The sequence below is a fragment of the Galeopterus variegatus genome, unplaced genomic scaffold (genome assembly GCF_000696425.1).
Source record: "Galeopterus variegatus unplaced genomic scaffold, G_variegatus-3.0.2 Scaffold1001, whole genome shotgun sequence".
NCBI classification, from domain to species: Eukaryota; Metazoa; Chordata; class Mammalia; order Dermoptera; family Cynocephalidae; genus Galeopterus; species Galeopterus variegatus.
Window position 1 is genome coordinate 155,872 of NW_007727112.1, and position 6,777 is coordinate 162,648.

Below are 6,777 nucleotides of genomic sequence, written 5' to 3' on the forward strand. Positions count from 1 at the left end.
CGTTCCCACCTCAGGGCCATCTGCCTGAAATGCTCTTTCCCACAGAGCCACAAGGGACTGGCTCCCCTGCCTCATTTGGTCTCTGCACAAATGTCACCTCCTCTGAGGTTTCCCTTCCCCCCTCCCCGCCACATTCTATCCCCTTCCCCAGCTTCATTTGCCTTCAGAGCACCCAGCACTCCCCAGCCGTCGATCACCCATCCTTGGCACTGTCTGTCTCCCCCACTAGAATGTCAGCTCCAGGAGGGTGGAGGCTCTGTTCGTTGTGTTCGCCGCCATCTCTCCAATGCCTAGGACAGTGCCTGGCACACAGTAGGGACTAAACAGATGGTACTCATGTTGAATGAAATGATCCTAGGAGAGAGAAAAAATAGGGAAAATATGGAAGGAGATGCCCTGGGAATGGCCATCTTGCAGCCAACATTTCTGCAGGGCTGGTGTCAGGAAAGGTGTAGCTTGTGAAAAAGGCATGACCAGCTCAAGGTCTCAGGACTGACACCTCCTAGGTACACACAGGGCAACCCATCACCATTCCCTGGGCATCACTTAGCTTGTCAATCTGGTGTTTGTGACAGTATACTGTGCTTATGAAAAAGGATGGTGGCCCAGGGCTGTCTAACTTTCCCAAATGACAGACTTGGAACATTCCAAGGAGACTGTATATTTATAAATGTTTGAGAAATGGGCATTTCCAGTGTAACATATATTCATAGGGGTTGCCTTGAAGTGTGTTTTAATTTATTTTTCTTCCTTTCTTTCCTTTAAGCTAGCAACCCTACACTGAAGCCATACAATCGGCGTCTTTGAAGAAGGGGTAAGCTGGTCAGCATTCCCAGAGAGAATTGGTTCCTCAGAGGAGAGTCAAAGCTGAGCTGCCATGAAGTTCCCCCATGGGTAAACCCAGCACATCTGCCACCCAAAGCAACCCAGAACCGGGAGTACTGTGACTATTAGTGCTGACACGACCCAGTTACTCACATGTACTCAAGGATTCAAGGGTCAGTGGCCCCCTTAAGGAAAAATTCTCTCCTGTGTCTTCAGTTATTTAAAGGCAGGATGATGTCACCAATACTAGACACAAGAACAGTCCTCTCAGGGTGGAGAGAAGGAGGAGCCACACGGGATGTGGCAACAGTCTCCAGAAGGCGACCACTAGACCACAGGCTCTCTACAGTGGTGCTGGTGACATGCGGGGCTAGACCGTTCCTTGCTGTGGGGGCCATCCTGGGCATTGGAGGGTCTGTAGCAGCATCCCTGGCCTCTCCAAACTAGATGCCCCCAGTTGTGGCAATCAAAAATGTCTCCAGACATTGCCACATGTCCCACCCTCCCCTGCCCTAGACAAAAGCCACAGAAAACAAGAGGAAGCAGTAGAGCAAGTCACCAGGAATCAATTAATTTGGGGGTGGGACTGGGAGTGGAAAGAGAAGAAAGGAAGAAATATAGAGACATAGAGCAGAAGATCAGAGAGGGGCATCTTACCGGCGTCTGCCAGGAACATCAAACTCAACTCGCAGATAAGACCAGTGGGGAGAGAGTCGTTCAGCCCAAGGACTCACCAAGATTATGGTCCCTTTGAAGGAAGCAGCGCATTTATAAGCAGGTCAAAGGGGCAGTGAAGCCTGTTAAACAGGGAGTGTCTTGTGGTTTAGCAGATATCTTATCAATCTTACTTTAAGAATTCAAAGCAGTAAAAAAAAAAAAAAAATCCAACTGGCCAGCCCTGAATGCTCCTTTCCTTAAGCTTGAAGACTAACAAAACTTCCTGTCAACACTCAGGAGCCTGAAGCAATTAAAGCAACAGGGAGCACTCCCTCTATTGTGTCTGCTTTTAATCCTCAGAGAATTTTCTTCTAGACACACATACTAACAACTTGGGATTTGTTGATGCTAACTGCAGAGGGGTTTGCACAAGGAGGGGAGGGGAAGTCGCTTAGACCACAAAGTAAAATGCTCCTTTCCTTAAGCTTGAAGACTAACAAAACTTCCTGTCAACACTCAGGAGCCTGAAGCAATTAAAGCAACAGGGAGCACTCCCTCTATTGTGTCTGCTTTTAATCCTCAGAGAATTTTCTTCTAGACACACATACTAACAACTTGGGATTTGTTGATGCTAACTGCAGAGGGGTTTGCACAAGGAGGGGAGGGGAAGTCGCTTAGACCACAAAGTAAAGTGACAGGGCCAATACAAGCAAAGATGGACAGGGGCTGAGAGAGTTTCCTTCCCCGGCTTCCAGTCAGGAGGGCTGCCACAGTCCTTCAGGGCAGCTGGTGTCAGTCACTGGACTGCTCCCCTTAGGTACCTTGAAGGGGCAGACCCAGGGATGCTGGCAGAGCCTTCCTTTATCATGCAGGAGCCCAGTCAGCCACAGGAAAGTTGAGCGCCCCCTTTACACACAACAGCCTGCACAGCGCCTCTGAGGCTCCACCTCTCTTAATAAAGGCTAACTAGATAAACAAAGAAAAAGTCTTGAGAAAACAAAAATTTTCACACCTGGGTACTCTTTTTATTACAGACTCCAGTTTAGCAATAACCCACCAAGCTCTTATCTTACCTCAGAAACAAGCCCAACAGGGTGAACTGGTCAGAGAAGGTAAAATTGGATCTATCTTCCAGCCTTCGGCCCCTGAGAAGAAAATGTCTGGTCTGCGCTCCAGATTATTTTCTCTGGGGGTACCTTACGTAAAAGTCTTTACTCGATTATCCATTTTGTGAAACTATGTGGAGCTTTGTTCATGTATTGCCAAGGTAATCCTCAGCTTCATTTCTAAGTAAGGTTGGGGACCTCTAGTGACATACCGTTCATGATAATAACAACAACACGGACATTTGTAGAGCACTTACTACATGCTAGTTCAAAGCACTTTGTATAGATTAACTCAAATCCAATTTGTATCTTCTGCAATTAATTATAAATTATCTGGGGCTGGCCGGTTAGCTCAGTTGGTTAGAGTGCAGTGTTATAACACCAAGGTCAAGGGTTCGGATTCCCATACCAGCCAGCTACCAAAAAACAACGAAAGAAGAATATATAAATTATTTGTATCTACTTTTCCTCCTCTCCTACAAATTCTCCCTAACCCAGAAATGTGGATAAAAACAACAGCCAGTCACAGACACGTACAAGTATTTAGTTGGTCTCTGTGCTAGCATGTAAAATGGCCCCAATCACTCCCCTCTCAGTATCTCCATCCCTTTGTAATGAGACCTTGCAGACCCTCCCATCAATAGATGGAGTCTGTTTCCCATGCCCTTGAATCTGAGTTTGGTTCTGTGACTTGCTTTGGCCAATACATCGCAGCAGAAGTGGCACTGTCTGAGCTCTAAGCCCGGGTCTCCAAAGGCCTGGCACACTCCTGCTCACGTACTCAGAATCCTGTGATAGCAGGAACAAGCCCAGGCTGACCTGCTGGAAGATAAGAGGACAGCTCCAGGAGAAACATCCCAGATGAGGCCAGGTCCACTAGATCCACCAGTCCCTAACTGACCTGCAGCTGACTGTGGACACATGGGCAAGCCCAGCCAAGACTGGTCTAGCCTGGCCCAGACCAGAACAACTGCCCAGCTCAGCCACAGCTAGATATATGTTTGTTGTTCTTAGCCACTAATTTGGAGGGTAGTTTGCTCCTCAGCAAAGGTGTAACATTCAGAGCACTAACTATGCTCTTTTACTTTGCAATCCTCCAAGGAGTTATGATTCACAGTGTTTCTGAAACTCATTGGACCACAAACTGTCTTTCCTTTTTCTGTCTTCTGTGTGTGCACACACATGCATATTCCAAGCAACACACACACTCAGGAAATGACTGCTGTAGATCACTTATCACAGGAGCAACTCGCATTTGTTTATTTGTTTATTTTATGAAAAAGAGCTGCTTCTCCTTCATGTCCACCTAAAGCTTTTGCGGCTGTTCTGAAAACAGTTAAGTTAATGGGAACTGTAACAACCAGTGTTATAACAACATATAAGAGCTGAGAAATATCCCAAACGTTCCCCAATACTCCCTTGTTTCTCCTGTGGGCTATAAATAACTATTTGAAAAGACAAAAATCAAAACTAAGAACTTAATATTCCAGCCCCAGTAAAACAATAATCAGAGGATCCCCCGTAGAAACCCTTCCATAACATAAACAACAGTAAATGACTGCAAAAACTAGACAAAACTGAACTGGCTAGAAACTGGTTAAGGATTCATTTTGAATCAAAATCAATTTTTAAAAAAACCAAAATTCCAAGCAATGCCATTCACTGCTTCAAACCTCCAAAAAGAACTCCCACACAAGCATTTTGAAACATTCCTGGAAATTCGTGTTTTACTTCATGCATCTGCTTCCAATAGCTAGTTTTCCTTTTTTGTATAACCATCCTTCTCAGAGTTTGAACCATCTCTCTAATTTTCTCTCTTTCTCTGGAGCAGAGTTCAGATGGTGGGAAGGTATTATGGTTACTATCGTGCTGATCAAGTTTCTGCTGATCAACACTGTGTAAAATATCCAGGTGCAATTTTCTAGCAGATGCCACAAACATAAATTGTAACGTATGTGACCAAAATTCTAACCTTTTTGCAAAGCATTTAAAAGGTTATTCAAAAGTCATCTAGTGAACAATAAGTATTTCCAACATGTGTCAAAACACACACCCAACAAACCAGGACTGCTCCAAAAGAGCTGTCAGTCAGGGTCTGAGGAGGAAATCAAGACTCTTTCTCCCTGTGAGCTCAGCTACCAAACTTGGCAGGGTGGGTGTGCCTTCCCACCCAGTCAAAGACTATTCTGGACTAACAAATATGGAAGGGATGACAGATGAGACCATTATACTAAACCATTATTCAGACAAGAATCATCAATGGCTGCTAACACCAGGTGGAGAGAGTCTGATGAGGAACGAAATGTTTACATAATGTGAAAACATCTTCCGAAGAATTATACTTGTTCCTAACAAGAGGAAAAAGAGCAACTACACAGACACCCCCTTAACTAAGTGATCAACTTGACCTCACCAATAAGGGGCAAATGGACATCTGTGCCTCTTGATCTGGTCCCCAGAGAACAAATCGCTTACATTGCTTATTTAGTATCCTAGCCAAAAATGCATAAATCTGAATGTAATGTGAAGAAACATCACAGAAAGTGAAATTAAGAGACATTCTATAAAATAACTGGCTGGCATTCTTCAAAGATGTCAAGGTCGTAAAAGATGAAGGAAGATTTGTAAACAGGTCTGAATTAAAGGAGACAAAAGAAATAGGACAACTAAATGCAATGTGAGATCCAAGACTAGATTGGGAGCCACAAGAAAATTGCTATAAAGAGCATTGCTGGGACAAAATTGGAATATGGACTATGAATTAGATAAAAGTATTAAATCAACATCACGCTTCCTGAATTTGATAGCTAACTGTAGTTATGGACGGGAATATTCTTGTTCTCAGGAAATACAAGGGGTAGAGGGAATTTGATGACAGCATCTTACTCCCAAATGTTCAGAAAAAAATTACAAATATATACATGAATAGGTGTGTGTGCGCACACGTGTGTGGACAGAGAGAGAAGAGGTAAAACAAATGTGGTAAAATATAAACAGTCAGGGAATCCAGGCAAAGGTATACAGAAGTTGTTTGTACTATTCTTGCACCTTTCCTATATGTTTGAATTACTTCAAAATAAGAAGTAAAACAAACAACAACATCACCAAACGCGGAGGTTTGCTATTGGTGGGCAAGGTCAAGGCAGCGCTGGCTTCCAGAGTCTTCCGTGCCCCAGCAGGGAGCAGTCCCCCTTCCCAGCCACCTTCAGCAGCATTGTCGGGAGCATCCCCCACAGTGGACCCCCTCTTAGCTTCTTCTGAGATGGAGCTTTTGTGACCACAAGCCCCTGGTGCTCTGGGATGCTGCACGCCTTGAAGGTCAGGAAACCGAAACCACTCTGGACCACGGTCCAACTCTTTTGGAACATTTTCTTCCTGTGGGTTTTCCACTGTGCTGGTTGGAGCCACAGTTCCTTTGCTGGCACTCTCAGGAGAGTATGACATGACTGTGCTTTTATTGAGGTGCGAGGGGGCCTGGGGAGCCAGCAGCCAGATAAGCAGGGAATCACAGGTTCCAAGATGAGTCCTGGGGGTGTTGGATGCCACTCCACCTCGACTGTTTTCCACCTCTTGTATAGAGATCCACTGAGGTCAGCTCATCTGGAGGAACTGTCCCCATTACTGGCTCTGCCTCTGGACTATCAGGGCCCTGAGGATGGGTCTCACGGATGCTCCCAGCCTCAGTTTCTTCATTTACGCAGTGGAGACGAGCAATCCTGCTGTGTTGGCCCTGCCATCTCTGGGCAGCAGCAGACATCAAGCCCCTGGGGGTGGGCCCTGGATGGACATCCCCGGCAAGAGGACTGGGGCTCTGTCTCTCAAGTGGCACCTGCTACTGAGTCTCCCACTTGCTGTTGTGTCCACCCAGTTGTGTGACTGGGTTGCTCCCTCAGTTTCCCTGCCAGCACTCCTGCGTCCTTCCAGGGCTGGAGTCCTACCGGGCCCTGAGACTCAGCCTGATGGTGCATGACCTCTTGCTGGCTCCTGCCAGAGCCACAGGCATGCTGCGCTTCCCTGCTGCCACCTGTTCACCAGATTCCATCTCCCTGAGTACACCTGCTAAACTCATAACACTTAGTGACAGAACCACCTTGCTGACCGTAAAGGACAACTCCTCAAAGGACAGTCACCAACATGACAGTTTTTTGGGTTTTTTTTTTATCACAAGAGTCTTCCCTATCCATTCTTT